Source organism: Papaver somniferum, chromosome 9, assembly GCF_003573695.1.
Source record: "Papaver somniferum cultivar HN1 chromosome 9, ASM357369v1, whole genome shotgun sequence".
NCBI classification, from domain to species: Eukaryota; Viridiplantae; Streptophyta; class Magnoliopsida; order Ranunculales; family Papaveraceae; genus Papaver; species Papaver somniferum.
The window spans coordinates 27,965,853-27,976,539 of NC_039366.1; the positions used below are offsets into that span (position 1 = coordinate 27,965,853).

At 37.2% G+C, this 10,687-nt stretch overlaps 1 pseudogene; it reads right to left on the reverse strand.

The window, feature by feature from the left end:
- Positions 1-842: 842 nt before the first annotated feature.
- LOC113311654 lies at positions 843-3,917 on the reverse strand (annotated as a pseudogene).
- Positions 3,918-10,687: the final 6,770 nt, after the last annotated feature.

Genomic DNA, 10,687 nt, shown 5'->3' on the forward strand with positions numbered 1-10,687 from the left:
GCTCGAAGCAACTGTTCTTCGGCCAACTTGTGAACTTGCTGCAGCTGTTGGATACGTTCTTCAGCACGAACTTCAATTCTCTTCAAATCAGGAACACGAGCTAAATCTATTGGTGCTCGTGGATTGTATCCATAAACAACCTCGAACGGACTCATACCCAGGCTACGGTTGACTGAACGATTAAATGCAAATTCAGCTTGGCAAAGTTTCTGGTCCCAACTTTTCGGATTGTCTCCAACCATACACCGTAGTATATCACCCAAAGAACGATTCACAACTTCTGTTTGGCCATCACTTTGAAGATGATACGCACTACTGAAATTAAGTCTTGTATTAGCCAATTTCTACAAGGTTTTCCAGAAATAACTAAGGAATCTTGTGTCTCGATCACTGACTATTGAACAGGGCAATCCATGTAGACGATACACTTCTTGGAAGAACAATTTAGCTACCTTCAGTGCATTAGTAGTCTTCTTGCAAGCAATAAAGTGAGACATTTTTGAAAAACGGTCAACAACAACAAATACTGAATCATGCCCCCTCTGAGTTCGAGGTAAACCCAATACGAAATCCATGCTCAAATCTAACCATGGTTGGCTTGGAACTTTTAGTGGTATATATAACCCTGCATTGGTTGCTTTTCCTTTTGAAACTTGACAGATTCGACATCTGTCCACGAATTTAGCAACTTCACGCCTCATTGTTGGCCAGTAATATGATTTTGAAACAAGCTGGAAAGTCTTATCTCTACCCATGTGCCCCTCGTCATGTAACTCCTTAATAATCTTCAATCGAAGACTAGAATCGGGAATACACAATTGGTTACCTTTAAAGAGAAATCCTTAAAGCATAAGGTAATCACTTCGTTTTCCTAGACTGATATTATCCACAATCTCCACAAAGTGTGGATCGGTTAGAATATGTTCAGAATACGAATCAAAATCTATTACCTCAGTTCGCATGGTGTTGAGTAACATACTTCGACGGCTTAAAGCATCAGCAACTTGATTCTGCGACCCAGCTTTGTGCTTCAGTACAAAAGTGAACTCTTGCAAATAAGAAGCCCACTTACCATGTCTAGATGAAAGCTTCTCTTGCCTATTGATATGCCTTAAAGAATCATGGTCAGAAAACATAATGAATTCGTTATGAATTAGATAGTGTCGCCAATGCTTCAAGGCTTGAACTATGGCATAAAACTCCACATCATAAGTACTGTAGTTGGTCTTAGCACCATTCAACTTCTCACTAAAATATGCTACAGGTCGTCCTTCCTGACTCAAAACAGCTCCAATTCCCACCTTCGATGCATCACAGTGTAATTCAAATGGCTTGCTGAAATCAGGTAACACAAATAGTGGTGCGGTTATTAGTTTTGTCTTGACTGCTTCAAAGGCTTTGTCAGCTTCCTCAGACCATGAGAACTTTCCTACTTTCATGCATTCAGTAATGGGTGCCATAATGGTGTTGAAGTGATGAATAAAACGCCGGTAAAAAGAAGCGAAACCATGAAAACTTCTTACCTCGTGCAGTGTAGTGGGTGTGGTCCAATTTCTTACAGCTTCAACCTTGGAATCATCTACCTTTATTCCATCCTTGGTTACGACATAGCCGAGAAATAGAATTTGGTCAGTCATGAATGAACACTTCTTGATGGCTGCAAATAATTTTTCCCGACGTAGAGTTGAAAGCACTTCTCGAAGATGTTGAAAATGCATGTTCATATCAACACTATAAATAAGAATATCGTCGAAATAAACGACCACAAAAGTACCGATAAAGGTCCTGAGAACTTGATTCATTATATGCATGAATGTACTAGGCGCATTGGACAATCCAAACGGCATAACCATCCACTCATATAACCCTTCTCGAGTCTTAAAAGCTGTTTTCCACTCATCACCTTCTCGAATTCTGATCTGATGGTACCCACTCTTCAAGTTGAGTTTGCTAAACACCTTCGCTCCACACAACTGATCTAGCAGGTCATCCAATCTAGGAATTGGAAAACGGTATTTTACTGTGATTTTGTTGATGGATCGACTGTCAACACACATTCTCCACGTTCCATCTTTCTTTGGAATCAACAAGGCCGGTACAGCATAAGGACTTAGGCTCTGTCGGATCAAACCTTTCTGTAACAACTCTTCCACTTGACGACGAAGTTCTTCATGCTCCTTAGGACTCATTCTATAATGCGCTTTGTTTGGCAAGCTTGATCCAGGGATGAGATCAATATGGTGTTGTATATCCCGGAGAGGTGGTAGCTCGTCTGGCAACTCGTTAGGGAAAACATCAATAAATTCCTTAATTAAAGGTTGAGCTGCAATAGGGATACTACTTTCATCCGGCTGTTGGTCTTTGCTAATCAACACATACAGTTCTCCTGCATCTTCTGCCTCAACTTCAAACTGCTTAAACGACAAGAGATTGGTAGTTTGTCCGGTAGATGGTTTAGGTGCAATTTCTTTGCTGGGTACAAGTACTATACGTACGTCGTTCCATAAAAAGCTGTAGGTATTTTTATGCCCGTCATGACTAGTTTTCCTGTCAAACTCCCATGGTCGACCCAACAACAAGTGACAAGCATCCATACTAGTAATGTCACACCATATTTTATCTTTATATTTGTTACCAATCGAAAAATAAACCAAGCAGCGTTTGTTTACTTTCACCTCATTCCCTTTCTTAAGCCAAGAAAGTTTATATGGATGCGGATGTGCCTTGGTTTCTAGCCTAAACCGTTTCACGACCTCTTCGTCAATAATATTCTCGCAACTTCCAGGATCAATAACTAAACGACAAACTTTTCCCTCGATCGTACATGTCGACTGGAATATATTATTACGTAACCAGTTGTCTTCCTCATCTGTACGTGGAGTGAGAAAACTTCTTCTTGCTACAAAGTTCACTCCTGTATCTCCTGTAACTACTTCATCACTAGGTTCAGAGTCATCCTCTGGATCCTCATCATATTCAGGTACCCAATCATCTTCTTCACGATTGTCTTCATTGAAAAGAACCTTGTTCACACGTTCTACTTTGCGACAGTCAGTGCCTTTGTGTCCAGTTTCACCGCACTTATTACACTTGCCTCCAAAATAGCTGATTGGAGTTTTACTTGGGGTCGAAACCGAATTAGGTTTGTTAACAGTACTAGTTGTTGACGTACTACGATTACTTGTTGGGGAAGATGCTACATTGTTACCCCAATTTGAACTTCTACGCCCCACTTGTTTCTCTACCTGCCTTGCTCTATGATGTGCATCCGATATAGAACAACAGTCAAACATGTTAAGTGTATCCTGATATTGCTGAGGAAGACCACCTACATAACGTGCGACTCTTTGCTCATCTGACTCCGACAAATCGTTAAGAGAAAGTAATCGATAAAATTCCTTCGTGTACTCGTCTATAGAACGTGTTCCCTTGCGTAGGTTTTGTAGTTGCTGGTACATCAAGCTGATATAGTTGTGTGGTAAAAATTCTGCTCTCATATGTTTCTTCATCTTCTCCCACGATACTAACTTCTGCTTCCCTTTACGAGAGCGTTGTAGTTTGTGTTGTTGACACCACGAATTAGCTCTTCCCCGAAACATAGTTGCTACCAGCTGAACTCGTTTGTTATCTGGTACATTCTTAAATTCCAATACTTCCTCAACTGTGTTCAACCACGAAAGAAACTCCTCCGGTTCTAAACCTCCATAGAATTCTGGAACCTCCACTTTTATTCCGGCCTTCCAGCGCTCATAATCGTCACGTTGGATTATCCTACCTTCACGGCGTCCTCTACCAAAAGGGTTGGTATAATCCCCTTCTTCGTTGGTATTATCCCCTTCTTCCTCGTCTCCTTCTTCATGATGAATGTTATTCTGACCCATCATCACTCGGATTTTATTCAATAATTCTTCCTTCATCGTATTATAATCAATTGGATCAACTTCTTGGCCTCGAACATGTCCTCGACCACGACCTCAACCAACTGGTAACCTTGGCATATTACTAACCCAGGAATCGAACTGGCTCTGATGCCAACTGATGCAGCGGATATTAGAGAAACTAGAGAAAAGAGAAGTGTTGTTCAGACTTCAAATATTCCTAGGAATATCGACTATGAACGTTGATTAATATCTAGACTTCGGTTTCCCAACTTTAGATAAAAATCGATTAAACTTGAACAAAGTTTGATAAAGAAAATATATATTCCAAAAAAAGTTGCCCTAAACAATTTATGATGGACTCTTTTATAGACTTGGGGAAAAACCCTAACTTGCTAGTCAAGAAAGGATGAAAAAACCCTCTAAACCGACTCAGACCCTAATTTGTTATTTTTGGCAAATTTTGGTCGACCTAAAATAATGAAAGTACTCATAAAATAAAACAATTCGCCTCAAACGGCGGCCCAAACAGACTCCTAACGAAAGAGTTATTAACAAAATAAAAACTTTCCTAAAATAGCAAAAACGTATGTTTGATGCCCTAAACGATGGAATTTGGCTAAATACTGAAGACCAAGGCAATCGAAGATTCCCTTGTCCTGTTCTTTGGCTTGTTTCCCATCGAAATGGACCCCTAAGGATCTAAATTACAACACTTGGATTTTTAGCCTCCAAATAGGCTATAGCCTGCTCATCTGCATCAAGAAGTAAGGAGCTACAACCACAACATCATCCTTCCACTTGAGGTTAGTGATATTTGACTTGAACTGTTTCATTCCCTAACGTATCTTTCAAGTCATGCATATTGAAAACAAAACTGTGAAGCATGAACACTTTAAATAGACATAGTATTAAGGAATACAATACGAGGTCTATTGCTTAATCATTAAACTTTGTGGATAAGACATCTACATAATCGTTTGAATGCTATTGTGATTATGTATGGGTATGAAGTGCGGATTTCATCCTAGGAAATAATGTTTTTACATGTGTTTTAAGGAAGTAAGTTCATGAACTTTGTTTGTTAATCGAAAAGGAAATCTCCAGGCGTTATTGGGATTGTTCTTCGTTGCATATCTTATGAACGACCAATATGTGTGATTAGTATAACCGATCATGACTTGTTTGTGTTCTTGGTAAAACTATTCACATGAGGCCTGACTTTTGTATTAGTATGACTTTCATTAGTGAAACTGATCTTAAGTAATCACCTGATGGTATGATCGAGTTTGTGTAGTTTGTAAGACCTAACACTGGGTAAAGGGGAGACGATCCTAGTAAGAGGTGCAACACATCACAAAGGGGAATCGATCCTTGTATGGGGTGCATCAAGGTTTATAGAAGAAAGGGGAACTGATCCTATGGACATATGCAACACATATGATTTAGATACCATATATATGTGGGGAACCGATCCTAGTACCTAGTCAACCGAATTTTGGGAAGATAGTGTGACTATTCACAATACTCACATGGAGGTAGAATCAAAACTTGTTTTGGTAGAACCGTTAAACCCATGATTTGTGATTGAGAGTTCTTAATCAATCGCATATTTCTTGAAAGTCAGATGAACCAATTCTAAACTTGTTTGGAAGCGTGGTAAATCGGTTTCAAGTGTGTGAGTATGAAAGATGAATTACAAAGTAAGGATGTCAACACACTTTGAACACGTGCATTTATGCATATCTTTTATTGTTCAAAGATATTCCTTAACAGCTAAGAAGGAAGTAAATCCCACGATCGAAATTAAATAAGTTAAAGAATATTTTAATTAAGGTTTTAATTATATATGGAAAATAAGAATTAGTAATGTGCATTTCCTAGTTAAAGATTTTCCAAGGAGATTTTCGATCATTATTTTGGATAGAGCATTCTCAGGAATTATGAAAACCGAATATGGAAATTATTATTGAATATCTTGAGAATATTTTCGGTTTTAGAAATTCCTTGGTGTCCAAACTTCCTTGTCTATAAATACTTGAAGTTTGCGTTTCTAGCAAACTAATCCTTCGTGATAGTAAACTTCCTATGTTGTACTTTTACTGGTGAAGCCGCCTATTCGGAGAGGAGAGTAACATAATTAGGAGAAATCTCTTATGGCCGCTCAATTTAAAGATTTCTTTGGGATTGAGAAGCTCTACGAGTACCGTTGGTGGGAAACTAAATAATTGCGGGTTATCTTTTGTTTTTGATTGATTTGATTGACTAACGGTGGTTGAACTTTGATTGCACCTAGTTTGTTTATGCTTGAGAGTCTTCTCTTCTGATATAAGATTCACTAAAACTAGTTCGAAATTTCGACAGGGATCTTTAGACTGTTGTTAGTTCTAAAGACGATCTTGTGATAATCCACTGTAAACAGACTCCGAGTGTGATTGATCACAAAAGTTTCAAGTAGTTGTGTGCAGGTGTTTATTGAAGATCTAAGAAGATTTGAAGACAAAGAAGAGATAGAAGATTTCTGACTTGGTTATATAAATCTTTGGTGTGCAAAATACTTGTTTGGTAAAAAGAGGATCTCACTATTATCGGTTTATCCTTGTGGTAGATTGGATAGAATATTTGAGTAGATCGGCATCAATACGGTTCCTTGAGATTAAAGGTATTGATTGCAAAATCTTATGATTACTTTGGGTAATTGAACATAAGATAGATCTAAGAACCTGACGAAGTAGTTTATGTTAAGATAAACAGAAGATCCTTTGTCCGACTCATATCACTTGGTTGAAGAGAGTTGATACCAAACAGATTTGTTGTTCCTTTACTGTTTGGAATACGAACCAAAGGAATTGTTCCAAGTACGTGAATTATTTATAAGTTGGAGGCGTGGGAATACGGACGGAACTAGGTGAACTATAGGTTTAATTGTTTGGTCTCAACTATACGAAGTTGGTTTATTTTGTATAGCGGCTTAATCCTGAGAGTATTCAATTCTGGACGAGGTCCCGGGGTTTTCTGCATTTGCGGTTTCCTCGTTAACAAAATCTTATTGTGTCATTTACTTTTTATTTCCGCATTATAATTGTTTTATTATAATTGAAGTAAATTACACAAATGTTAATTCATATTTACTTGATAAGCAATCTTATTGTGTTTAGTTAAGTCCGTACCTTTGTATCAAGAAAACATACTTCGTTGTAGTATTGTCTCGATCTCGTATCCATAGACGATCACACGAAGTGTGAACGGATTTGTTGTATTGTCTCGACTCAGTCCATAGACAATCACTTTCGTATAAAGGACTTATAGGAAGGAAAATTTTTAGCTTGAGGTATATTTGGGTACCCTCGCCTTTTCAGAACTGATTTGCCACACTTCCAAACAAGTTTAGAATTGGTTCATCTGACTTCCAAGCACTATGTGATTGATCAAGAACATTCAATCCCCATTCATGGGTTTCACAATTCTACCCAAAAAAGTTTCGGTTCTACCTCCATGTAGGTACTAGGATCGGTCACATTAGTTTCCAAAAATTTGTTAACTAAGTATCAGGATCGGTTGCCACATATATATGGTACTTACTTGTGATCGGTTGCACAATTTATAGGATCGGTCACACCAATAACTAAAACTTGTTAACCTACTACAAGGATCGATTACCATCTTGTGATTAGTCCCAACCAAGTTTTAGGATCGGTTTCCCAATGAATATAATTTATTATACCAATTACAAATATCGATCATACTATCTCAGGTGATTACTTAAGATTGGTTTCACTAATAAAAGTCATACCGATACATAAGTCATGCCTTGTGAATAGTTTTAACAAGAACATAAACAAGTCATGAGTAGTTATACTAAACACACATATTAGCAATCCAAAGATTTGCAATGAATAACACTACCAATAAGCCTAGCGATTTCGCTTTCGATTCACAAAACAAGTTTATGAATTTACTTCCTTTAAATGAATGTAAAAAATTGTTGCCTAGGACGAAGTCTTCACTCATACCCATACACATAATCACAATAGCATTCATACGATTATGTCGATGTCTTATATACGAAGTTCAAAAGATAAGCGTTATACTTCAAATTGTATTCCTTAATACTATGTCTAACTAGAGTATAATCATTCACAGATTCGCAGTTATGTTTTCAATATAGCATGACTTGAAAGATACGTTAGGAATGAAACAGTTCAAGTCAAAATATTACTAACCTCAAGAGGAAGGATGATGTCGTCGTTATAGCTCTTTAATTCTTCACATTCTTCAAGTCTTCGAGTAATACGTGTATGTCTCGTATCCTAATAACTTTCTAGTTAACCTATACGAAGTTGACTCTAGTAAATAATCAAGCGACTCTTTAAATGAGTTTTGATTCACTAAAATATGATAACCAAACTTGATATACCAATGCTTGGTGGGTTCAACCGAGCTATGCTCTAACACCTGCTAATGCAAAAGGAAAGTTAAGACATGGTTCCACTATCCAACTCAACATCATCATCAGATTACCTTCACAAGTCAGTGGCGATTGATGAGCGCATAGCGAGCAAATCCTGCAAACAGAAGACAATCTATGAGAGTCCATAAAAATAAGCACAGAAACGTAATTGAACAACTTACTCAAATTTTAACTAAACTGAAATCAAACAACCTAAAATCTTTCAACAAGATCTTCAGAAAGTACCTCCATATGTAGTCTGTCAACTTCGATTAATAGGATTAGACCAGACTCGAGGAGAATTTAACGTGCAACGTCAAACTTGTCCTCTCAGTCGTCTAAATGAAGGGCTTCCAAGTGCACCCTCCATCCTAAATCTAAACAACCACCAGCAACATCATGTCAACCAAAAATCAGTTATTACGTAAGAGGTCCAAGCTTAATGTATTGAATAAAAAAGAAAATAAAACACAGAACAGACTTCAAAAAACACCTTGTTATAGGCATCAACAGGTATAACAAACCTGAATAGACTTTATAAACCCTCTATGCATGAAATATACCAGAAGCACAAACCAATCACGTTGGAACTTAAAACAATGTACCAAAAAGTTTTTATGCTACAGACTGGTATGGGTACCTAGTTTAATTTATACTGCCTTCAAAGTAAGTTACCCGTCAAAATTTATAGTGCCTTCAAAAATAACATACTCATTTAAATTTATACGACCGTGTTATCGAGTTACCCAATTTATTTTATAGGACCATATGAAACACAATATGCACTGCTTTCCTTATTAACGTGAACTTCGTGACAGAAAATATGCCCAAAAAAGCCTGGTTTCTCAATATTGGTGTCCAGGATAGCTATTTATTTAGGTATCACTCGTTTCCCTGCTTTACCTGAAGTTCAAGAACCAAATGAGTCATACGCAAAGTTTCATCTGTACAGGGGACTTGTTTGTGGTAGGAGGAAGGCAACAACAAGCTGATACTTCACTAAATCAGGCAGAGTCCATGGCCTTAATATTATAGCAATGGTCCTAGCAAAAGCACCTAACAGGAAAAGTGAAATAACTTCAATCAAAATGATAATAAAGAATACCTCCCAAAGCATCTATCAAACCTAAACCATAAAATTAAAATATTTAAAATTACTTAGGTAGTGGATATTTGGATTTGTAAAAAGTATAAAAGGAGAATCATTAGCTAAGCAATTAATGATAAAGAATCTATATTGATTACCAAATGTTGCCACTATGGTTCTTCAGATTCTTAGTTCCGCATCATAAAATTTAAGCAATCTGTAAGGGAGGTGGAATAATTTAAAAACACGGTGGACTAAATTGCTCGACCAGGTATATGAAAAAGACGTAGAACATTTATGGTTTGACAGTCTAAACTCAGAAACATCGTTGGTTACTCAGGAAACTATATTAGAACATCATGTCCTCGGGAAACAAAACAAAGGAAAAAAGGAAAAAATCTTAATAGTGAAAGAGTTGCACTCAAGATCACCTTTGAATCGTAAAACATAAGTTGTAAATGGAAAAAATGTATGGGGAGATTGCAGATACCTTTTTAGATTTAGGACCAATGACGTTTGGTACCACAATAGAAGTTAACGAAACACAAAATACCACACTTAACATAATAGCATTTTTTACTCGTCTGACTCATATAAAGGCAACTTTAACCCTGACAATTCCATTTATTACTTTTATGTCCAAATAAAAATGTCGCACCTAAATCACGTATGCCTAATTTTATCTGTTCCAGTTTGTTCATCTAGCTCAAATCTCTGGTATACTAGATTTGATGACGGAATCGAGTAGTTTATCTCAAGGTCTTCGAGTATTAGATGTTGATGAAATGTTTTTAGGATTATTTTTTAAGCTTGATTTATGTTTATAGTTTCTTAATAAATTGAGTTTCTGTTTCAATTAGGGTTTTAAGATTTGTCTCTGATTGAATGTATTAGGTTTTTATCTGTTCTTGTGAATCTTAGTTTTCATGTTATTTAAATTTCTTCAGTTCTGTGGAAGTTGGAAATTTTTTGACGAAGAAGACGACTCCTGAATCAGACGCAAGTCAGCGACTCAGACAGTATCGCATGGAAGTCGCGCATAAGACGCGTAAGTAGTGTCATTTTTTGCAAAATTGTTTACAAAGTTCCCGGCTTGTATGGCTTATATGGCTTAGGGGGATGTGGGTATCACAGAGGTCGCACATGTATCCAAAAATCGATGGTAGTTTTTTAAGAGCCGGGTTTACTTTCCTCGGCTTGTAGCTGTTATGTCGAGTTGATGTCGCACAAGGTTCCAAGAATTGGTGGTACTTTTTTAAGAGCCGAGATCGG